This window comes from Notothenia coriiceps, unplaced genomic scaffold, assembly GCF_000735185.1.
Source record: "Notothenia coriiceps isolate Sejong01 unplaced genomic scaffold, NC01 NC01_scaffold00015627, whole genome shotgun sequence".
NCBI lineage: Eukaryota > Metazoa > Chordata > Actinopteri > Perciformes > Nototheniidae > Notothenia > Notothenia coriiceps.
The window spans coordinates 6157-31887 of NW_011348328.1; the positions used below are offsets into that span (position 1 = coordinate 6157).

The 25731-nt window shown below is 38.2% G+C and overlaps 1 long non-coding RNA gene across 1 annotated transcript; it reads right to left on the reverse strand.

Moving 5' to 3' along the window:
* Positions 1-11632: 11632 nt before the first annotated feature.
* On the reverse strand, positions 11633-15747 carry LOC104949043 (uncharacterized). Its single transcript, XR_798762.1, has 4 exons — positions 15677-15747; positions 14431-14497; positions 13475-13634; positions 11633-11937 (listed from the first exon to the last, which is right to left on the reverse strand). It is a non-coding gene; the product is annotated as an uncharacterized lncRNA (long non-coding RNA).
* Positions 15748-25731: the final 9984 nt, after the last annotated feature.

The window sequence follows — 25731 nt, forward strand, 5'->3', positions numbered from 1 at the left end:
CTTACCTTTTATTCTGATTGAAATTGTAGTCCTATTTTACAGCTTGTATTCTTAATAATACTAGTGTAGACAGACCTTTTACAGCATCGGTGACGTTAATAATGTGTTGTACGTGTATTAAATGACCTGTCAATCAATCTGTCAACCTATCATAGCAGGTTTCCATCCAGTATTTTGGATTCTCAGGATTTGTGCCTTCAAGGTTGCATTGTAGAACATGGACTTGCTAACGGCAACAACTGGACACAGCCAGAAGTGCCAGTTGAGTTAGAGAGATAATGAGTAACTGTCATCTAGTCAGCCAGCAACCGTCTCCTTTATGAGTCCATTAGTAGATATCAACTACAAACTTTGCACATTAGTATTGACTATTGCATTTAAAATAATATTTAGTTGACTTTAAGAGGCTTATTGTGCTTTTGGAACTTTTCCCTTTCCTGTAGTGTTTTATACAGGGTTTTTTTTCCCTCCAGAGGAAGTTTCTTTCCCAAACCCCTGCCTGAAACACCTCGATTTAAGTCCTTTGTTTATATCTGCGACATAGTGACTTTACGACGTAACACTAACGCTTCTTTTGACAAGCATTGTTTGTGATAGGCTAAGGGGAGAGACCTCTCTAATCGGTTGGCCCATCACAACAGAGCCGGACAAATAACCAATCAGAGCAGACTGGACTCTGGTTTCAGACAGAGGGTGATAAGACCTTTATCCCTTTCAAAAAGGCATTGTTGTTTAATGTTTTTTTTTATGTTATCTACCAGTTGACCTCCACAGCATCAGTTAGCATGTCTATGTTTTCTCACAAGAGAAGTAAAGCAGGAAGAAAATTGCACTTCGGGTTTTTCCAGTATAACATCCATCACCTCTTGAGAGCGACCCCAAAAGACAGTTCTATGGATTCCCTGAATTATGGCTAACGCAGTTCAATAGTATTCTGATGAACTGGAGATTACATAGCAACAAGGCAGAGGGTTCGCTAGGTGGGTGGTCATTATTTAGGTCTCTAAGGCCTGCCTCACTTACTGATTTTCTCCCCCCTTTTTCCTGGTACACCACTGATCTGTGATTGCAATTGATTGGAGACTGCTCATCATTCCTCCAAGGGCAACATCAGGAATCATCGGCATCAGGAGGGAATGGATTTAGGGAGATAAGCGGAATGGGACAAATGAATGCAGCGGGTGGAGAGAGAATGAAATGTGTGGAAAACACCGGAGTATCATAAACTGGAACAAAATGTTCTGCATTGTGGCTTGAGGTGTTTTCCTCCTCATGTGTTTCTCATTAATCTAAGTGGGTGTGGCCGATGATTGATGGGACCAGGTTAAGGCAGGGATGAGAAAGCCACTAGGTAAGATTTCCCTTATTGACTGTAATGAAAGCAAATTTAGTACACTGTACGCAAAGGAATCCTCGTACTTAACAAACCAATAGACCTCTCTGTGATTTTGAGCAGAACCTGGTGGAGCACTTATTAACTATTGATAGGCAGATGATTAAAGCACCAGTGCTGCCTTATTGACCTTCATTTCTTTAGTTTTAGACCGACATCAATTCACTGCGGCTGGTTTATTGACATCTGTATGTAAATCACATTCATCTATTCTCAAGCTATAGAAATAATGAACTGGCACTTTATTCATATTAATTTACACTGCCTTGTAGACATAACAAATGAATTGCGTATGCTGGTTTGCAAACACCACACCGTTTTTTGAGTGAAGGATATGTGAGAAAAACTAATTAAATCCATATTTCAGCCTAGCACAAAACCAAACTCAAATTCGTGATCCCTCTCAACATCCCCTGTTATTCTTCAGTCACCTACAGTACAGTAAGTGAACAAGAAAATACTTCCCACATTTAGATTATGCATGCAGATCATGTTCAAGCAAACACTTGTCACATCTTGGCTATTCAATCTCCCCACTATGGGGCACCTCACAGACTGTTTTGCGCTCGGTCAGCACAATGTGCTGTCACTGGTGCTGAAACACTGCTCTCAGACCACCGTGAAGCACACAGATACAGGTAGATAGACACCTCTAACTGTCTACACACACTACCGATTCATTTAACCAACGTAACATTTGAAATTGTGGATCAAGGTTGCTCGTGTCTGCCGGTGGAAAATGTGTGGGCGAAGGAATCTGTGGTCCATCGGTCAGCAGTCGGACACTGTTGCTGCTGCTGGTGGTAGGAAATCTCTCTCTCTCCCTCTCTAACTCTCTCTTTCACTTACTGACTGACTCACGCGCGCACGAGCACAGAAGAACTAAAGGCAGCTGACACCGAAGCCCCCATTGCAGGTAAAGCGTACGCCTGTCGTGAGACACAGCCGTCACAAAAGCTGGGGCATTCACCCCCTCAAAAGAAGATATTTAGAACACACACAAGCACACACACACACAGAGAGAGAGAGAGAGAGAGAGAGAGAGAGAGAGAGAGACGCACACACATAAATACAGAGACACACACCGCCAGTTTTATCCCCTGCGTGATTCCTCCCTCGATACTAAATCCCTTCTCGCACATCTGTCCATCCATGGCGCGTACTCTGCCGCCCGTCCATCCCATCCCCGCAGAACCCTGCATAAACACCAGCCTGACACTTTAGATCTACAGCCACACAGATTTGCATCACTTCGGTTGAAGCCTTTAAAGGAAAAATATACAGAAAGATCGCGATTTGACATACACCAACAACTATAGCAAAACAGGAAAAAATAACCTACAAAAACATCACCATCACAAGCCTGCTCAAAATCGCACTTCAAGCCAACTCAAATCAGAAAAACATGCCTCTGTAAAAATCCACCATATGGGCTTCTGTTGCACCAAGAGGACTCAGCCCAGCAGAGCGTTAGAGTCTGTAGTGCAGGTGCATGCTCGCTGTTGCATTGCATAGTATTTATCAAACTAATGATACATTATTAATGACATTATTTCACAAAAAAATATGCATTTTGGTAGAATACCTTCACTTATTTCCTTTCCAAATTATGCGTCCGTTGGCTGAAGCAAAGAGAGAGTGATTCTTTTTTTCTCCATCCAGTGCTAACGTCGCAGGCTCAGCAGCGCGACGGGAGAGGATGACTGAGAGAGAGAGAGAGAGAGAGATAGAGGGAGGGAGAAAAAGGGAGAGAGAGGGGGGAGAGAGAGAGTGTGCATAGACCTCTGCTGTATAGAGTAACATGGGTGAACTGCAGTGGGCATCTGCCTCTACAGCTGTGAGATGAATACCTGCAGTTATGATATGTGGCAGCTTCATTAACGACTGTGAGGTTAAAAATAGCAAATGGTATCGACATATTATTGAATAAATCACTTGGAATTATGAATGGGCCGGCATTCAGTATATGGGAGAGTGGCAGAGACACACATTTCAAGGTACTCAGACTTGCATACCCCTAGGTTCCCTTCACCATTAAAATGACCCACATTTAAGACACAATGACATACGAACAACAATCACAATCTGATTAGCTAATATAAATGTGCATTGCTTACCACATACGACAATAATAAATGTAGTCAAATGTAAAAAAAAAAAAAGGAAAAACAAGGGTTATTGCCACATGATTTTATTACTCTCCGATTCAGTCACATCTGGATAATTTCTTTTCTTAGTATTGATGATTCAAATTGACATTTTTATCATTTGAATTGTTGCAAATGTATAATCTTTTTTGATCTATACACCTGACATCCCTCACACTGTTGCTCTCCCCCATTCTTTCCCATTAGTGGAGTTTCTTTGGGAATTATTTTTTCTGCAATGTCGTATACACACTGTAAAGCGACTTGAGACTAAATGTGTAATTTCTGATATTGGGCATTATATATCAAATGTATTTGATCGACTGATTGATTGACATCAACAAACATGGAAGTGGATTATTGACAAAACAAATCCATGTAGAGGCAATTGCAATTATTTAGGGCAATGACAGATCAAGAAGAGCTCCTTCTCCTCTCTTTGGCTACATTTCCTTTTCCACTTTGTCCACATATGCATTTGTATCTTCAAGAAGAATGATCTGAAAATAAGTCTCCAGAAGTTTTTGAATCAAGCTGTGCAAATCCAGAGTTAAGGGTGAGAAGGCCCAGGTGATGTTCTTTCATGTGTGTGTGGGCGGCGGGGAACGTTCATTCTGCCCGTTTCACATGAAGGAATATGTTGGAGATGTGATTATACCCAATTAACACTTTTCCCCTCCTCATTTCTTACTCACTTTAGTTGTTGGTCTCCTTGTCTTTCTCACTCACAAAAGCAGGCGCACACAGACACATGCAAGCACACGTGTGTACTTCAGCTCATTAACTCACTCTCCCTCCATCGCAGCTTCTTTTCTCCGTCAGCGGGGGACTATTAGCTCCAGAGACTGATGCGGCACCGAGACTCATTAATATTTTCTCATCATCTGTGCCTGTAGTGTTAAGCAACAGCACAATGGCTTGTCTTGGCATGACGCTTAAGAAATCTGTTATCTATTGCTGCTAAGAGGAAGTGGATTAATGTGTTTTGGAGATAGTTATCGCATTTGCTTCAACACACAATAAGCCACATTGTATGCAGAAATGCAAGTGTCACTACACCAATAATGGATAATGATGATTCCTCACATGAAAAGTAATTTACCACACATTATTCCACATCAGCTGGTAAAGATGCAGGGGTTAAACATTGTTTTCAACCTCCACGCAACTGATTCAAAGCCCTCCCTTCAAAACCTGGTTAACTCTCGCTCTAGTAATCCTGTTTAGACTGCGTTTTGGTCGGTTCTGATCCAGAGGATGGATTTCCCGGATGGATGATTTGGGAAATTAGTCAATTGGGAGAGAAATACAAGAACAGAAGGCAAACGTGACAAAACAAGCAGTGGTGTGCTTTCTGAATCACCCTCCATTAGCCCTGGCTGAAAAGTTTTTTCTTGCAGCTTTACCTTTGCACATCTGTTCAAATTCAATAATGTCCTCGAGCTAACTGGTACTGTTTTGGACAATATTGAGCTGAGGGACACAGGGGGTATGGATCGGAAAAGACAGACAGCGAGAGAAACAGATCATAAATGTTGACTACAAATATGACGAAAGAACAGTTGGGAATCCATCCCCACCAAATATCACAAAGCTATGATGAGATGTGACGAGTTGTTGAGATACTCAGTCTTTTTGTTGGATACAAAGAAGGGCAGACTGTTTGGCCATTACCGAGCCCTGTCATAAATGCTCAATATGAAACTAAAGAAGTGGGTCATATTTCAAAATCTTTTTTTCTGACCACAGGATGTCAGTTTTCAGGCTGTTGTTAATTGTCTCACTGGTCCCAAAGATGCCGGCCTGTCAACCTACATTTCTTAATCGCCTCATCCAGCTGTCTAGTCATAAATAATTCTCTTTTAACTTCACCCTCACGTACAAAGCCACTTTGATCCATGGGACTCTTTTCCTGACAGCCAAACAATTAATAACTGCTCTTATATTCTCAAGTTACTGCCAGGGACTTTAATTTGAGATCCATCTTGTGAGACTTACTATTAGTGTGAAGGAGACGGGTTGTCATCATGCTACTACTTAAGGTTTTGGGGGCTATGACATTGGCTGCCCCATTAATTAATCTAAATTCAGAAGCCTTCCCATTCCTGAAAACTGTCCAGCTGGGTGCTTTCCTCTCCATACTTAATTTGAACATTTCCTTGGAAACTGCTTTGGCGCATCTGAGCATGTGTTTTCTCAGCTTAAAGTCAAACTGATATCACATTTAGTCATCTCTTTCTGAAGTGAAAAGTAACGTCAACGTGTTTTTTTTAATGTATTCTTAATAGTTTTTAATGTGCATATTCAGCAGGGCAGTTCATGTGTTTTGTTTGTGGCTCTTGTGTTGCGTAGGCTGTTGTCTGGCTCAGTGTGACCGTCTGCTCTGCTTATGAGAAAAACACATCCATATACGTGGACCAAGAGATAATGGTTTATGTTAGAATTAAAGCGAAACTAGGGGGAACCATACAACTGAGTAGAAATGTCGAATTTTTTGCGTCTTTTTTATTTAAAACACAGTAAGAATGAAGAATGATATCTTTCTTGTAGGTGCGCTAAGTTTTTCCTGAGTGTTCAACTTACCATACAAATATCCCTATGTTTAAAACTGATGAACTGCTTTTATAAAAAAAAGTTACAAACAAGTGCACAGTGTTAGCGTTGTCCCCAGTCTCAGTTCTTAACAGATTTAGTTTGGCTTAACACTAAAGACTTTCATCAGAGCATTGTGAGGCAATATCCATCTTTTCCTGCTTTTAATCGGGTAACACCACAATGAATGGGGATGTGTTTGCCACATGACAAATTGGCTCATCTACTCTTGATTAACAACTTGGCATCAAGGGCTGTTCTGGTCCATATACAAATAGCAGTCTATTGTGTAATGATGTCACTCATTGTGCATACAGGCCAGAGACACATTACATTAGGTTGTCTTCAGATAATATAAAGATCATTATTTATAAATAGTCTTATTTAAGTCTCTGTGATAATATAACATCTAATTACAGGCTTGAAATTAGTGCTCTAAAAATCTGAGCTAAGTATCGCACAAGAGTAGGAAGTTAATATGTAGGCGGCACAGTGTACCATGAAATTACAACTTTATGGGGGCTGATATTGCACATATTCACGGATTCCCTGTTTAACTTTATTTCCTTTATGACTGTATGGTACCTTAAAAAAACATTATTGCAGTTAGTGACCTGTCGCATTTTATTCTGATCTATTAAATAGGCTCTTACTGTAACTGTTTCTTAATTATAAGTGAAATAAAACATCTAAACTTGAAGGAAAAGTTTAAAAGTGGTCACAGCTGCTGTCTCAGGTCAACACGGGTCCCGCCACCTTTCTGACACTCATTACTTCTGTCCAATACATCCACATGATCTGACACACTCAGACACATACAGACAGTATTCAGTTCAGATTGCAGGATTGTTTACAAGATGAGCTATCTCAGCTGACTGGCCTCACGACTCAAGCTCTGCAAGTGTGTTTCCATGGTAACCAAGTATAGTATTGAGGAGAGGAGCAACGAGTGAGAGACACTGAAGCTAACCCTGAGCAATGTCTCCTCTCTATTCAATCCTCTCCCTGTCTGTTATTTCTTTCAGCTGTGGGTTGAATATCTCGTTAGCGCCATGGTGTGCCAGTTACGTTTTTTAAGAAAAAAAAAATGTGTGTTGACAATATTTCTGCTAATACAACTTTGTTTGTAATTCATTAAGATTAATGTACAGCTCCAATTCAGCAAAGATGAACTCATAATTGATTTATATTTCAAAATGTTCTTGTCTCCAGGTAATGAAAGATGTTCTGATACCACTTGGCACCAAATGAAACAACCTTAGACAGTAACAACTAAGTGGACATTGTCACCTTGACGTCACATTGATTTGTGGACTACCCTTTTATAGCCTATAGTTTGGCATTCATCTTGGTTTTTGGACATTGCCAACTTTTTGGACCAGAGAGACAAGAGAGGGTGGAGCTAAGTACAACCAAATTGTAATCAAAACACTTTAAGGTGGTTGTAAACGGGACATTTTTAGGCAATCAATCAATGTTTATTTATATAGCCCAATATCACAAATGTTACATTTGTCTCAGTGGACTTCACAGTTTGTACAGAATATCAGTATGACAATACGACACCCTCTGTCATTAGACCCTCACATCGTACAAAGAAAAACTTCCAGAGAAAACACATAGTTTAAAGGGAAACATGGGAGAAACCTCAGGGAGAGCAACAGAGGAGGGATCCCTCTCCCAAGGCTACTTTTCTATTTACTATAAGGAAGTGAAAAGGATTTGTTTTAAGACAAAAAACACCCAAACCGGACGAGGCCTGGTCGCGATATGTCAATCACAAGTTAGCCACACCTTAAAGCACACACGGCATTGTCTTTAAAATGAGACAATATTGTCCTAAATGACCATCATAGGCTACTGTATCAAAAAGATGTTAACTACTAATTGAGACCATAACCTCAAATGTTCTTTCAGATAATAAACCAAGTGAGAAGCAGGGAGATTTTCTCATAGCCTTTTATACAATCTGGCCCGTAATAAGTTTCAAATGAAGGTAAAAACGAGTTATTTATTTAAAGTATGTATAAAGCTTACGCTAGATCCTCAACTGCATAGTGAATGTGAAGTGAAAGTATACAATGGAAGCACTGAAGGACCTAATGATCTGATGTTACTGTTGTCATGCACTTTTGGCAGTGATGGATTTGTTCATTTCCAAACTGAACAGCAAATGATTCTCTGAAGACAGCATTTCTAGGAACATATGAAAAAGCTGATTTGTATATTTCTCAGTTGTGGTGCATGATAGGGGAAAACTTGGGTGTAAAATAGATTCAGTGTTAAAGACGCTGAATAAATGGTGAGTGTGTGTTTTTGGTGTGAATGTTAGCCGTGCCATCAGTGGCATCATGCCTGGACAGAGTGGAGGGCATTATCACTAGAATCATCTGGGACACAATCAGCAATCAAGCAAACGGAACACAAAGTTCCAGCTGAACTTAACAGACACCACGCATAATTAAACAGGAATCTGAATGCACAGAGTTTCTCTTGCAATTCACATGTGTGCATGCAACCGATCACACGGTCTGACAAATAATTGAAGTATCTCACACACACTCAATATAGTTAACCACGCAATCCTATTGAATCATAAATATGTGTGCATCCATCGGATTATTTCACATATGTATTGCACTGCCTAGCTTCTGAGAAGGATGCCGTTTTTAAAACAGAGCACAACTTGCCTTGAAGGGGAAGCTTAAGGTGGTGAAAAACAAAGGATATCTCTACTTCCATTGCCCTGATTTAATATATGAATAAAACAACAGTGCAAACTGCAAAGTAAGCCTGCACTGCTTTATTTTTCGCCTTTCCTGGAATGCAGGGGGGCCTTTAAATGTTGAGGTGGTTACATAATTGGCAATGCAAGGTAATGCATTCAACCAGCAGCAGATAACAGTCTCAGTGGCAAGTACACAGTCAACAGGGGATCAGACTCTCACCAGGAAAAAACATTAAGACCAGGAGCTCAAACCTCTAAAAACCCACTCCGTTAAAAAAAAAGAAAAAAAAAAAAGGTACAATCAGTACAATATGGCTCTTTGGTTACATCTAGTGGCAGTCACAGGGAACTACATGCAAGTGTGTCTCACGCTCCATTGTCGGATTTGACTCGCTAATTTCAATTTTAAGTAACCAGTGTAGAAAAGATCATAGGGTGCTGAAGAACTTAAAGATCTCCTATCATGCTATTTTTAGGCATATATTATGGGTCTCATATATAAAAAACACGTTTATGATGCGTTTTGCTAAAAATACCAAACAGATCATGCATTTTAGACATCCCTCATGTGCCCCCGTTTTTAGAGATTTTGGTACGGAGGAAAAGAGAGAGGGTTTTGTTTTGACACTTTGTGAGTTCCCTTACACACCGAGGACACATATGGATGTATAAAAGACATCAAAAAGTGCATTTTCATGATAGGAGACCTTTGAATGTACATGTTATAAGAAATGTTAATAGGCAGCCTCCCAGTGTTTCTTATATCTACCCAATATTTTACACTGAGGGTTCAATGCCTCCAACTGTAGTAAAATAATTTCATTTCTAGACCTCTAAAAAGATATGTGATGTGCCAAATTCTACCTGCACCTTGTGCTTGTGTAACAAATACAACACTACATCAGGAGCATTACAGTTAGTTCATTCATCATGGAACCATAGTTATTACTGTAAGCAGAGTGTTGCATCAGCAGTCAGTAAATAGCAGCAGTTATTGAAACAGAGGAGTGATTAGTAAGATAAATTATGGTTATGTATGACAACATGGGATTTCTGCATTTTACATAATCTATGATCTGGGAATGATGGTAAAAAAAAATGATCCAACAATGAAAAAGGTGTTTTTCACAGGGAAACACTCAAACAAATATTACTCAATTCAAGTAATTACTAATAACAAAACACAATAGCATATCGCATTGCTTCCTATGCGTTTGCTGTGTCAAAAAGTAATGGCAAAAAGGTATGAATGTATTTTATGTGGATAAATTGTTATTCTATAAATTGTTATGCTATAATATATAGATGAACTCAGACGATTGCTAAAAAAACATCATGTAGGATTTTCTGTGAAATGGCAAGATGGGTGGGAAGAGGGGGGGACGGGGTGGCATGGGAAAGGGATTGCCTATATTTTTTCTTTCTTTGTCTTTTCTTTTTGTATTGTCTATATTGTCTATATAATTTGTATCTGTATAAGTCCCTCTTTGCTGAGGGCAAAAAAAACAAAACAATAAAAAGTTGGTCACAAAAAAAAAGAAAAAGTAATGGCACTTCAATGCTGCACCCTTGAGGCAGACATAAACATTGTTCTGCAATCTAAAGCCAGCCATTCTGAAATATACACTCAATAGACAAATAAAAACTTGTGCCTTTGATAGACACTTTAATGATATGTTTTTCACTTTAAATTCCCATTTTCCACTCTGTCATCTATAGTTATTTCAAGAATGACATTCCATTTAATACATTTTATTTGATGATTTCTATTTCCTATAGTATCATATGCAATGATGTATAACATTAAATTACTTACATGTTTTATGAGAACAGAAAAACAGAAAATGTAGGCTTTAAAGAGGACAAATTATGCTCATTTCCAGGTTCATATTTTGATCCTACTGTGACATGTTTACATGCTTTAATGTTAAAAAGGGTCTTTATTTTTCTTACACTGCCTGTGCTGTTGACGGGAATGTAAGCCTTTGCAGAACATCTCCATGGATAAAACCTATATAAAACACACTACAGCCAAGGGAGAACCCCAAAAGGCATAATAGGTCCTCTTTAACAATAAAAGGTCAATAGAGCAAAATTGCATTAGCTATATTAAATGGTGTGTAATCCATGTAAAAATAAACTGTAGTAATATTTATTCTGTATTTCATTAAATGCATGTCTCAGATAGAGTCCTGATAAGTATACCGCTGCTGTATAGTACTACAGTACAGTCCTGGGTGGTTTCTCCTGTTACAGGGCAATGGTACGGTGTTAACTGTAATTATGCCTCTGTGACCACTGTATGATATTTCTTAATTAATGGTTAGGGGTGAGGTAAACAGACTTTAAGGTCAAACAGAAAATGTTTGGCTTTGCCTGTCCCTTAAATTTGTCTTGTAAAGTTTGACACACCTCGAAGTGTCCTAGCTCTCATGTAAATACAATACAAATGGAAAGAGAAAGAAACAACTAAGACGGGAATGTTTTTACTTTAAAGAAAGTTTGTTTTTTTAGACTGTCTGACTCACGGTGTGTTTATGGAAGCTCCCACACACAAGCAAATGAGTTGGGAGGTGACAAGTCTTCTCAGTAGTCGATAACACCATAAGACTTCTTATATATGGCCCTGATTTTATAGATGTATCTCTTAAAGCCTAGAGTGTGTTATGTTCATATACTGGATATATTGTACGTTTTTAAATATGTTGTGTGGGATTGTAAAACTGAAATTAATAAACTAATCTACATCTAAAACATTTTTGCAAAAGAGAAAAATGTCAGCACTAGGCAAGGCAAGTTTATTTATAAATAAATGAAAGACATTAAGAAAATGGCATTTAAAAACAGTCTCACCAACTGTTTGAGACTTTAAAATATGACTGCTAGATCTATAAGAGACAGACAAGGATATATTTATTATGTAGACATTTTTTTTTTACATCAAACTAGAATTTATACAAATTTAAATCATAACTCCAATCTGATGATTCAGTCTCAGTTCTCCCTCTTATTTCATCAGGAGTCATCATTTTTTACCCTCCTCCGTGTCCAAATCCTCAGATCGAAGGTGCATCTCTCTATTGAAATAAATAATAATCACTATTAGTATTGTTGAAATTGACAGGTCGTTTTAGTACAAACAAATACTGCTCCAATCCACAAATACTATATACAGTTCACACCAATGCCTGTTGGCTGGAGGCTTTATCATCCTTGTCACACTACTCAACATGGTAGAAATCAGTTGGGACTGCCTCATTTATCTATATTAATCCAAAATGTAAAATGAATGTACTTATTGTACAGCTAGAGTAAATGTGAGGACTTACTATATGGGATTAGTTTTGTATCATAAAGATAAAGCAACACTTTCTCAGAATAAAGCAAAACTATGAGTTTAAAAGAAAACAAAACTGAGTCAAGCAAAATTAAATAAATTTCAAAAATAAAACTATAAGTTGCAAACAAATCATTTGTGTAATCATGTAAACTGTAAGTCTTTTTTCTTTGTTTTAACATAGGTTTTTGTTTGCAGTTCTTGTTTCTTCTTTCTCAATGATCAGACTTTTGCTCTCGCTGCAGCTTTCTCTTTTGCGCTCCCTCATTTTTTGTTTGAGATTCTGACACAAACGTCCCAGGTGGGTGGGACTTTCAGGGGTGTGTCCCCATTGGCTACTCAGTTTTTGAGTGACAGCCCTTGCATCTATAAAATAAATAGACAGGCACTTTATCAATCCCAAATTGGGAAATTATTTAACAGCAGCAGTGTGTTCAGGTATTAAAATATTTAAAGTTGGAATAAAGTCTAAACTACACAACACAAGTATAATGCACAGCAATCCATAAGATAAGCCCGATATGTTCATGACACTCCCCAGGAGACACCAACACTAACGTGGCCGAGTGGACTCCGGAGTTTGCTGCATGAGCTGCACTGTATGATCTGTGGTGTAGTGGGCTGTCACTCAAAAACTGAGTAGCCAATGGGGACACACCCCTGAAAGTCCCACCCACCTGGGATGTTTGTGTCAATCTCAAACAAAAAATGAGGGCGCGCAAACGAGAAAGCTGCAGCGAGAGCAAAAATCTGATCATTGAGAAAGAAGAAACAAGAACTGCAAACAAAAACCTATGTTAAAACAAAGAAAAAATACTTATAGTTTACATGATTACACAAATGATTTGTTTGCAACTTATAGTTTTATTTTTGAAATTTATTTTATTTTGCTTGAGTTAGTTTTTTTTTCTATTAAACTCATAGTTTTGCTTTATTCTGAGAAAGTGTTGCTTTATCTTTATGATACAAAACTAATCCCATATTACTACAGATCTGTCCTTTCCAAAAGAACATGTCAGCCATCTCATGTACTCCTCTTGCACCTGTACAACCCAAACACAATTCAATGTCATTCAAAATACACAAAACTACAAACTGAAGTATTACATAAAAGTAAATATACCTGATCTACAGAACACACGCTAGAATATCCACCTTATCAAAATTTAAATATCATCTTAGCTCTTCTGTTTCCCAAATGCAAATGAATGTTTATTGAATTATAAGAAGTTAAATTATATTTTCAAGAATTCAACAACGATCAAGCTGAAGACTACCTCCTTGTTGAGCGCACAGTGGACGATGAAGAGGAAGGTGCCCTGCTGGGAGTTAAGAATTATGAAGAGGACCCGGAAGCAAAGGTTTAACTGGTAGAGACCCAGCATCCAGGTACAGCCCAGTATGACGAACCGGGCCAAGATCTTGAACACAATCAACCTGTTAAGAATAAGAAAGTTCTTCAACATTCAGAACATTTCCGATCTTTATTTCTTTGCAATCTGGGTCTCAGACTAGAGTAGCAAGGAACAACATCTAATTGAGCTTAATGAGGGGAAAAAAGTGGTGTGGAACATTACACCCTTTTCACCCTCAATGACTGCCATCTTGGCTTACCAACAGAAGTTAGTGGCTCTGGTCAGCAATCCTAACATTTGGTGAGGCACAATTTTGAGACAACAAAGCCCAAGTTACATTTCTAAAAGTGCACCAGTGTTTACAGGCTAGCCTACAACATGGCAGTGTATCAGGAAGTTTATGAATTTGGAACCAGAAATAGTGCTCTCTCTTGTGTGCAGGCGAACAAAAAGTTATTGTGAAAGTTCTCAATTTGATATCAGAAAAAGTTAGCACTTTTCAACCCCTCACTTATTTATACTTCCTTGTTAGTTTCACTTTTGCCTCTAATCCCACCACAGTGATACATGAGATAAATCACTCATGTGGCGTAGAAAATGAAAAGGGCAAATATGTCATTGTGTTGCCCAGCAATCAATTGCTCTTCACTAGGAATTCAGACGTGCATTGAAAGAATTAAAACAATATTGTCAATAATTAGTGCATGTTGACTTGTTTCTCAGTTACCTACAAATTGGTATTCAGCTAGCTAACAAAATGTCTACAAGTTATAATTGGTAAGGTTATAACTAGGGCAAGTTACATTTAAAGAATACATCAGGCTGAGCTAAATTAATCTATATTGAAATGAATGGGATGGGATATGTGATATACTCACTGCGAGGATAACAATCACAGGGCCTGTTAAAGCCCAGGTGAAATGTTGCTTCCTAGAAAGCCAGCACCTGAAACAGAATCGAACAATTCAACATAGATGCTGTCCTACAGGAGAATATGAATTCATAACATATCGTGATTTTGATTACATTTTATTTAAGGTACCGGTAGATGCTATTTACACCCGGGTGTCCATAGCTAACAATGCTATTTGCACCTGTGTGTCCATAATAGCTAACAAGGCTATTTACACCCATGTGTCCATAGCTAACAATACTATTTACACCCTGGCTACACAATTACAATATGTAAGTAGCACCAAAATGCAGATACAACATTTATCATTTGCATAGGCATATTACTATTTTGCATTATTGTTGTTAGCTTATTTTATCACATGTCATTAAAGCTTTCATATATTGACAAGGAACAACAATAAGGCACTCCCTATAAGTGACAATGTCCAATGCTGCAGTGGCTGTAATTAAAAAGGTTTATACAAGTCGACTTCTCCAGGACAGAGGGCCACACTCACACCTCACATTAAATTGAGGAGAGGATTTTCTTTTGTGAGTGCAAAAACAGTGATAGAAGTTAATGGCAGTAAAATGTTTGCCATATAATAAACAACTTTGCAGACTGCTAGTGTTAGCATGCTAGCCAGTTTACCACTAACTTAACCCAAGTCCTTTCCCATGCAACTAAATATTACCACTTGCAATAAGAATGACTTGTGGGTTGTCAATATCCTAAAAGCAATTGCGTATCATTTGTCAGGTCTGTCATCATTATACATGCCGTCTTTTTTTTCTAAACCTGAAGCTTTCAACATCTGAATCGTGGCTCCACACGCGGGCTCAAAACTGTTTTTAGGGAGGCCCAGTGTATGCTAGTGATAAAAACATACATACATTTAAAAAGATCACATTGAATAGAATAAATAGGTATGATTTGGTAAATAGGAGTGCCGTCTAGAAGTTTTTAGCAGGATGTTTTCGAGGCTCTCCTCAAAGCCATATGAAAACATGAATTCACTCACAGAAGACAAACAAGCAGGTAGAGCAGTTCATTATCCATGGGCTCACAGAACAGTCATTTTCAGTTGACCATGTGACCTCATGTTCTTTGCACAAACACAGCAAACAGGTAAATGATGACACACAGCTTTTGTTTCATACATCATCAGTCAAACAGTAAGTTGAATACGTTTTCCTTAAGTCATTCTAGTGTATTTTTCTTCGACTTACCAGTGCTGAGGGTGCTGTTGTTCTGGAGGACATCTTGGCCAGAGCAAAAGTTTCACTTCATTAAGCAGAACTCTTAAATACAGGAAGTGTCCAATCAGAATATACCAAGTACATGTCACATGATGGGGGGGATTGGGATTTGCAGTCTGAAGATTGTGCATTTGTTTATAAATGATTAGCTTTTTGGGAGCTTGTGTTTTAATATGAATAATTAACACAATATTGATACTTGCAGATGTGTTTTTCTTTGTGTATTAGAAATGTAGGTGGGGTTGCTTGTCTTTGTGTTACCCAAGTTTTTTTTTTTAATGGTCTGATCTTTCATTGAATATGTTCCCCTTTGTCTTTTTTTGTGAGGTTTGTTTAGTCTCTTCATTCTTGTTAAGTTCATTTTAAGATAGCATAGTCTGAATCAAGTTCTTTTGATATACATCTTTTTTTTTTAATATTACATTTATTACGAAAGTGTTTGTGAAACACAACTTTATTTTTAACTCAGTATACTGCAAGGGGTTTTCCACAAATGAAATGTATTAGCCGGAGAATGCCTTTATACATATCCTGTATGTGCAGGTAAGGGGTGTCGAAGCAGTCGGTTTATTTCAGTAAAAAAACTGGCAAAACTCAGATTTAACAGAGATTTATTATGGACTCAAAACAATATAATGTCATAAGACAAAGTTCTTAAAATATACACATTATTTCACAAATATACGTTGTCATGCAGCAACCAGAACACCCACTTGTGCTAAGGAAAAGTTTCAAACAACAGCAACTTCTCTCCACTTATGCTACTAAAAGCATGTATTTTTGGTCAAAATAAATAGCGACGAGCCTTGTCACAAACATGCAGCTGTTCACTTCACAATTGAGTGATTGAAATCAGATTGTATTAGCTTGTATATTAGAAAGTTGCTAAAGCTATTGTACATGTTTGCATATACAGTATTACTAAACAGAAACATATATTTTAAGCAGAGGAAAATAATTGCCATGATGACAACATCATTGTTTTCAGATTTTGTTAAAATATATTGCCTTTTGTGATATGAATAAAAGTAGATACAGCTGAGGCAGACACACACAAGCCTATATACATTTGATGACTTTCATGCCCTACAATAAAACATAATTAATTAACCATTAACTAATGGTTCCGAGTGGGTAAGGCTTGCATTTTTTCTCTCTGTCTTCCATTTCTCCTTTGTCATTCTCACTCCATCACTATTAGCTTGTTTAATCTTCAGCCTTGTCAAAGTCCTCGGAGACTGATGGTGCATCTCTCTGTAAAAAGAAATCATGAAATAAATGCTAAACATTGCAGGACATTTGACATAAATCTTTATACAGATCGGTGAACTACAAGACTTTTTGAAAAATGTCTTGTATACATAGATTCACATTATGCAGTAAAACCAGGTTCATTTAGGACATTGTTTAGGATTGTTTTGTCAATTTATCACACTATATTTTTGCATTTTTAATTTTGATTGTCTTTTAATAGCTACAAAGACACCTCAAAAAGAAAAAAGGGTATACTAAAATCAGTGGTGGAAGAAGTTATTTTACTAGCAACATCACATTTTTTCTGCTGCTGAATATCCTAACCTATTATAGTATATTAAACAAAATGTGTAAAGTAACTTAAGCTGTCGAATAATTGCAGTGGAGTAAAAAGTACAATATTGGATTCCAAAATGTAGTGGAGTAAAAGTATAAAGTATCATGAAAATACTCAGGTAAAGTACAAGTATACCTCAAAATTCTACTGAAGTACAGTACTTGAATAAATGTACCTTAATGCATTTCACCACTGACTAAAAGAAATGTAAAGGTTTCATTTTGTTAAAGAGTTATCATGCATTGTGGTTGGGTCTGTTCAAACGTTACCACAGATCCTCCTTGTTTTGGGGCTTTTTAAATTGAAAAGAACAGGTCAGCCATTTAATGTATTCATCTCTAACTAGAAAACACAATGAAATACAACTTGTTAAGCGTTATTGCTACCAAAAAGAAATATGGTTGTTTGTATTCAGCCTTCATTGTTAGTAGTAGTGCACTATAAATGAAAATTGTATCAGAGTCATCTGCATAAAGAGCGTACCTCCTTGTTGAGCAGGCAGTGGACAACGAAGAGGAAGGTGCCCTGCTGGGAGTTAAGAATGATGAAGAGGACCTGGAAGAAGAGGTTGGACTGGTACAGGCCCAGAATCCAGGTACAGCCCAGTATGACAAACTGGGCCACAATCTTGAACAGAATCAGCCTACAAACAATGAGAATTGAATGAGCTTTTATGTTAAGAATTGTGGAAACTGAATTTGTAACACTTTTTACATTGCCACTTCCTCTATCATTTGGCCAACTTTACATAACAAAGTATAAATACATTAAGGATAGAATATTCAATTGTTAATCTGCATAAGACTATGAAAAACATTAAAATGGACATTATTTATATACTGTCAGATATGGTTATACTGTAATTACAATATATACAAATTGTCACCTTCAACTGACTTGTTTTTATCTTTCATATCTATGCAAAGCCAACCTAGAACTTATACACTGACTATACATACGTGGTGTCTTTAGACTGAGAAGCACCGCTCTTCATGTTGATCAGGGTGGCTCTCAGACTCCATAGAGTAGCAAGGAACAATATCCAATTGAGCTTCAAGAAAAAAAAGATGAGTCCACAGCTGGAAAAGACTACTCTTTGTAGACTACCACTGCTTAACCTTTTCACTGTCAGATTTCTGGCTAATCACTGCATGTTCCAGGGACATTTCACTGTGTGGCTCCCCATCAACAATTATAACTTACAAGTTACAACTATGATACTCACTCCAAGGATAAGGATCACAGGGCCTGTTAAAGCCCAGTTGAAATTGCGCGTCCTAGAGAGCCAGCACCTGAAACAGAATCAAACAAACAATCCATGCAACATAGATGCTGTCCTACGGGAGAATATGAATTTATTTATTACTGTTTGTCTCACTCACACTTCTGCCGCAGTTGCACCATATCCGTCTGAATATATCGCTGCTGAAACACCCACAATCACAAAGGGAACACCGTAGCCAATCACAAAGAGAATTGGCTTGGGGAGGCCATCTCTCTGGATGACCTGCACCTTGGTGAGTCTCCGCACCAACAGGTGAAGCTGTAGTGCCTCCAGCAGCATCCACACAAAACCAGCTACAATTAAGAAGTGCAGGAGCCCCGCCATGACGGTGCAGGCCAGCTGTGGAGACACAAGTAGTACCGTGAAAACAAAGTGAAATTAACCTCAGCAAAGGAGGGTTCAGGTAATACATGTCTGAAAGACCTTATCAAGTATTTTTTTAATAAAGAGTTCCTATTATTTCTGGCAGGGTTTTTTCTTTCCTGTAATGTGTTAAAGGTTTTTGTCCATGATAATAGTCTGCATAGGCTAAAACCCCAATGTTCACACATTTTGTACATTATTAACTAAGGGGCATGACATCTCTAAGCGGTTGACCAATCAGAACAGACCGGGCCAGCTAACCAATCAGAGCAGATTGGGCTCTGGTTTCAGACAGAGGGTGAAATGAGGTGATGCAAGCACAGGCAGTATGAGAAAAATAAAGCATTTTCTCTACAGTAAAGCATGTACACTTGTCACAGTAGAGGCACAAAATACAAATATGAACCTGAAAATGAGCATAGGTCCACTTTAGAACAAAATCAATTGCATTTTGCCTTACTGTACCTCTTCATCAGTATATTTGTCATTCCACAGCAGCAGCAGATGGGAGAAGAAGAGGCAGATGCAGAGGTTAAGACGGGCGGTGTTGTTGATCTTGGGGTTCCAGCTACACAGGAGGAAAGTGAAGATGGCCAAACCAAAGAATAATAATCCGACAATCACGCAGATTCTGTTTAGCCACTCTAAGAAAGGATTTGGTGGTGCCGGCTGAAAAGACAAAGCACACAGGCAAACGCATGCTGCGATCAAACTGGCCTTATGTGGGGGAACCTGTATTAGCAAATGTACTCCCATACACCAATCATTAAAGGTCACCTATTATGCAAAATCCACTTTTTCATGTCTTTTATACATAAACATGTGTCAAGAGATTCTGGAAGTTTCAGGAAAAAAGATTCTCTCTCTTTTTGTCCTGATCCATTTATATAAAAACCTGTCTGAAAATGAGCTGATCAGATTTTGGCTACTTAATGATGTCATAACGATTTTTTGGCTTGTGTAACCATTAGCCAATCACCAACCAAGGTAACCCCCGCCCACCTTATCACCTGAATCTCCTCCTATAGCACCATTAGGTTCTTCTTAACCAAATATCTCTCAGAGGGTCGTGGGGAGGGCCTCCTTATTTTCATCTAAAGTAAAAGGCACAGAATCAGCACTTTTGAAACAGGGCTGAAACAGAGGGGTGTATGGGATGCTACAGTGGGTGATCTGTTGGGTATTTCAAGCCAAACACTTCAGAGACATGTTTTGTATATATCTGAGACCTATTATATATTGATAAAAAACAGTATAATAGGGGACCTTTAATACCTCCCCAATCTGCATGATGAAAAACATCTATTATGATTTTGACATTGGCAACAATATTTGACCATACACAAAAAAACCTGACATACATCCCCAATCTGCATGATGAGGGCGAATGTGGATAGATGGGAGCAGCTGCACACTGTGTAGTTTTCATTGGTGTATGCGACCCAACAGCCCTCCAATGACCAACTCATCGTGTCTTCCCCTATCGTCTCCTCTGTTTTATCCTCCCAGTAGACACAGGTCATCAAACCATTTTCAGGTGCTGTCTGATGAAACCAGTGAAAGATTTTAAGATATGTTGAAAGATATCATGTTGTATCTTATCTTAAAAGGCAGGTGGATGGATCAACTGGGAATCACCTTCTTATGTTGGATGGTGAAGTTGACAGGCTCGGTGAGGTTGGTGTTGTTCATTGACGTTAAGATGGCAGTCATGACATCCGAGTACATCTCTGTCTGGTTCTCTGTTTTAAAGTATTGATGGCTAAGAAGACTCTCCATCCCATTTAATGTGATGAAGGCAACTGATGCAGAACCTGGAAGTGGTCACAAAGTGAAGGGGAATCCCACACATTTAGTTTTTTTTGCATGTTTTAGCCCATTTCACATCATTTACATTAATAATTGTTAGCCATTTTCCAACAGCTCTTTGTTTTTGATTTGTGAATGTCTTTTTTCCCATGGATAAGCTGACACAGATTTTCTTCAGTTTATATGTGTCGGGTCGACTTAAAAATGAATCTAACTAATGCATGCAGAATTAAAACATACATATGACAGACTAAAGTTAAGTTATCTGTACGTTTTTATACAAGGACAAAATTACCTTGTATTTTATATAGGGTTGCAAAATTCAGGGAATTTTCAAAGATGGAAACTTTCCATGGGAATTAACGGGAATAAACTGGGAATTTTCATAATTGAAGGTTTGCTCTTCATAAGGAACTTAGATATAGTTGGGGAAAGTATATTTTAGCATAATATTGACTAAAACAAACCAAGTACACTTGAATATCCATGCCATAGCACACTGCTTACTGCATGGCTATTGAGACCACACCCCCACAGCAGGCACTGTGCATTCCGAATGCACAGTGCCTGCTGTGGGGGTGTGGTCTCAATAGCCATGCAGTAAGCAGTGTGCTATGGCATGGATATTCAAGTGTACTTGGTTTGTTTTAGTCNGTACACTATAATGAAATAAAAACACTTGTAAAAAAAACAATACTTTATGTCTTTTTGCTTTAAAGGTTCCCTTTTCACCCTCAGCAATTGTACTTTTCCAGCTGGTAAGAATGATGTTCAATTTTAAACATCAGATATAAAGACTTTGTTATAGATGAAATAATGCACATTCAATATACTATTGATATACATTTTGCTGTTTCACACAGGTTCTTGTGATGGATACACAAACATAACTGAAGCATGGCGCAACCACTTATTTGAATCAGCTACCTTTCCCGGGTACCCAAAGAATGATACAGCTCTTACTGGGAAATGGTGGCGCTTCACTGGAATCGGTGGAGACCAAGTCATAAAAATCTGCACTCCAGGCCCTCGCGCTGGTTTCACCTACGCCATTTTTATCAAATTTGCATATCCAACAACTGTAACTCCAACTCCAACAGACGGGGTCGCGTATGAATCATATTCAGCATATTGTAATTCTCATACTATTACCATGAGCATGACCATCTGTCCTGAAGGATTCTACATATATAAACCAACAGCTAATCCAGTCAGCATCATTGCAGGTTATGCAACCTGTAAGTAATGATGATAACTCATCTTCATCCTTGCCTTCATATTTGGGTGAAGACATGTCCCGTATGCTGCTAACTGTAGTTAAAAAATATCTAATTAAATCTTGGTGTGCGTGTGTGTGTGTGTGTGTGTGTGTGTGTGTGTGTGTGTGTGTGTGTGTGTGTGTGTGTGTGTGTGTGTGTGTGTGTGTGTGTGTGTGTGTGTGTGGTATATCTATTTTAGATCATTCTGAGTGTATGTCGGATTCCTGTGGACCACTAGCTGAGTGCACAGATACTGGAGGGTGTGTCTGTGTTGCTGGGTATGAAATGCCCCCTGGACACCTCCCCACACCAGATTCATATGGTTGTGCTGGTAAGCAGATTCATCAAATCTAAAATTCACTTAATCACAGTGTGATTTATTATGGCTATAACTGTCTCTTTGCATTTTGTTTTGATGAAAGTTCATTAAGATGTTTCATATAAACTTACAGTCTGCATTCCGTGAGCATGTCATATATTTCCCAATTTTAACTCCTGATTTCTCTTGTCAGATAGTGATGAGTGCCTGAAGACTCCAGACATTTGTGGTTCTTACTCAAATTGTACCAACATCATAGGGGCATACACATGTACCTGTTGGGTTGGATACATTGCAACAAACAGAACATCACCAGCTTCAGGGACCAACCCATGCACAGGTGTCATTTAAGAATTGTGTCCCTGTCAGTAATGAGATGCAATGACATTACATTTTTCAGGCTGATATACAAACATGGATTACAGTTGCTTGTTCTGCTTTATAGATTATGACGAGTGTTGCGATGAAATCTGTGGACCGGGTACCTGTACCAACAACGTGGGAAGTTATGCGTGTGAATGCCATGATGGTTACGAGCTTGTAACTAAAGCAACACCTGATTGCCAAGGTCAGTACTAAATGTAATGAATCCAGAAAATGTGTAAAAAAATATGACACCACCAACAAAAAGAACATAAATAAATTGATTGCAATGCACCTCTTGAACTAAGATGCTCACCTCAACAGTAGTTAGTGTTTACTCGATTCAAGAACAAGACTCAAGTACCTGATTTCACTCCAGCCCTCACCATCACCAGATAGGCAACGTTATTTTTAAAGTAGAACATGGTTCTTATGTTCTTATTTCTTTGTTAAAACCCCTTTCCAGTGCTTTTATTTTGTAATGAAATCACTTTATTCCCATTCATTTCTTGTATTTTCACAATTTAACGCTTCCTGTGTTAACTATTGCTTCCTCAGATATTGATGAGTGTTTAAACATCACCATCTGTGGTCCTGAATCTATTTGCACTAACACTCCCGGAGCTTATACCTGTAAATGTCGAGTGGGGTACGCACCGACGGACCCAGCTGCAGAACCCAGCTTGACCAACATCTGTATCGGTATTTGAAATGATGTTTTTAAGGATCTAAAAGCAGATGGAAAATTGCAACTCAATTGTCCCATACAAAGCTGACTGGATGATTGCTTCATGTGTGTGTTGACTGGCAGATGTTGTTGAGTGTGCCAAAGTTCCCCCGATCTGTGGTCCCTATTCCAACTGCACAAACTCCATCGGTTCTTACTTCTGCGACTGCTTCCGTGGTTTTCGACTCAATAAGCTAACTGTGATTGCCAGCTATAATAACCCATGCACAGGTGTGTGCACACATCACTTTAAGTCTGATTTTGTTATCATATATCTTTACTATTAAGTGTCTAATTGTGTTTTCTCTCTCTAACAACAGATATAGATGAGTGCTATGAGAACCCTGGCATATGTGGTAGAGACACTGTGTGCACTAATGTACTGGGGACCTTTTATTGTTCTTGTCCTGATGGATTATTCCCTTCAACTGGAATTGTTTGGACAGTCGGATTCACATATTGTCAAAGTGAGCTGAGGATTCATCCATTTACAGTACTAACAGCACACTGCCAAATCCTGATGTGCTTAATTACTGATTGTTTGTCTCGTTTCGTTCAACAGCTATTGAGAGCTTTGTAGAAGAAATAAAACCCCCAGAGGTAAACATCGCCAACAAAGTGGCACTGTCTTCTTACTTGTGTCGTTTGTTAAAATGTAATTGAAATTGCAGATGTCTCAGTCAAATATGCCACACTTGTTTCATCAGTATTAAGTATGTACAATACATTTTAGGTGGATGTAAAGATTGTGCCATTCACCACCGACATACTAAACCAATAGTAATACAAAATGCAGATGTAAGAACGCTGCAATAATCATGTTTCAAAAATGTAATCTTCTCAAAAGTCTTTGAATTGAATATATATAATTGTTTTGTATAGAAAAAGTGATATATAGAAATAAGTTAGTTCATTGGCTAATGGGCGGGCTAAGTTGATTTTGTTTAAGAAGGTGTGAAAACCAAATATGCCAAACTATTTCAATGTTTAAAAACCCATTGAAGCTAAGAAAAGCAGTGGTGAGGTGACATTTGTGTATTTCTTGTAGGGACAAACAAAAGAGAGAGCTTTTCTTGGCAACATGGACGACCAGTTGAAAGAACACGTAGGCGGCTTTTTACCACCAGCGGTAAGTAAAAACAAGAGTGTTGGTACTTTCCAAGAAAGCCATGAAAAGGTACTTTTATGATAGATAATTCACTTTACAATATTAACGTATAGAAGGTTATGTTATTAGTCCTACAATTAACGATTAAGAATGTAGCTATTTATGTGATTCTACCATTGTACATGGCTTTGAAATTAGATGTGCATGGATGACACTGTATCAACATCTTTATTTTCCTTCCTTTTTCGTGTGCTTTCTCTACAGACTGTGACAAACAGCTTTGCAGCATCCATGGTATTTCTGCTAACAATTGTGCATCTATATGAGGCTTTAATCCTACTCTCAGTTTGCATTATCAGGCAGGCGAGTTATTGAAATATTTATGTATTATTTTTGCAGGAAGTGTCAGGTGTTGGACCACGTGTTAAGTCAAGCAGGTTAAGGAGGTCAAGCACGGTGAGTAGCACAGGAGACGGCAAGACTGGCAGTGTGATCCTGGGCATCTCAGACCGTTTAGTAGCGGCGATGGTGAAGCCAGTGGTGAACCAATCCAAGACTAATGTGAAGACTGAAACAGTGGGTAAGGAATGTTAATCTTAGTTAAGATATTTACTGTTGTCTATATGAACTGGGTGGATATAAAATCAAATCTAATTCTAAAGACTAACCTGTGTGTTAGAATTAAGTCTAGAAAGTATCGGGCCTGGAGTCCACGATGTAGGGATTAGTTCTCTCTCAGCCAACAATAACACCATGGAGATCAACCTGGAAGATCTGGCCAACAACAACAATGGTGAGAAAAAAGCTTGTCATTAAATAGTTGATACAAAAAATACAAGGCAAGGCAAAGCCATTGTATTCATAAAGCACCTTTCAACACAAAGCAATTCAAAGTGCTTTACAAAACTGAAAGACATTAAGAGCATTAAGAAATAGTGCAGTGGAAACACATTATAAAATGGCACCATCAAAAAAAAGATAATCAAATTAACATGAATAACACAGGTATAAAATTAGAGTTGCAAAGAGGCAGAACATTTCCGGAAAGTTTCCATGGGAAGTTAAGCTGGGGATTTTTTTTTTAATTAGAACAGAACAAGTTTTATTTATTTGATTTAACAATTATTTGTTTCATTGAAGAACGAAAACAGGAATGTTGAGTTAAATGTTGAGTTAAAAATGAACAAAAATGCATCCCCCC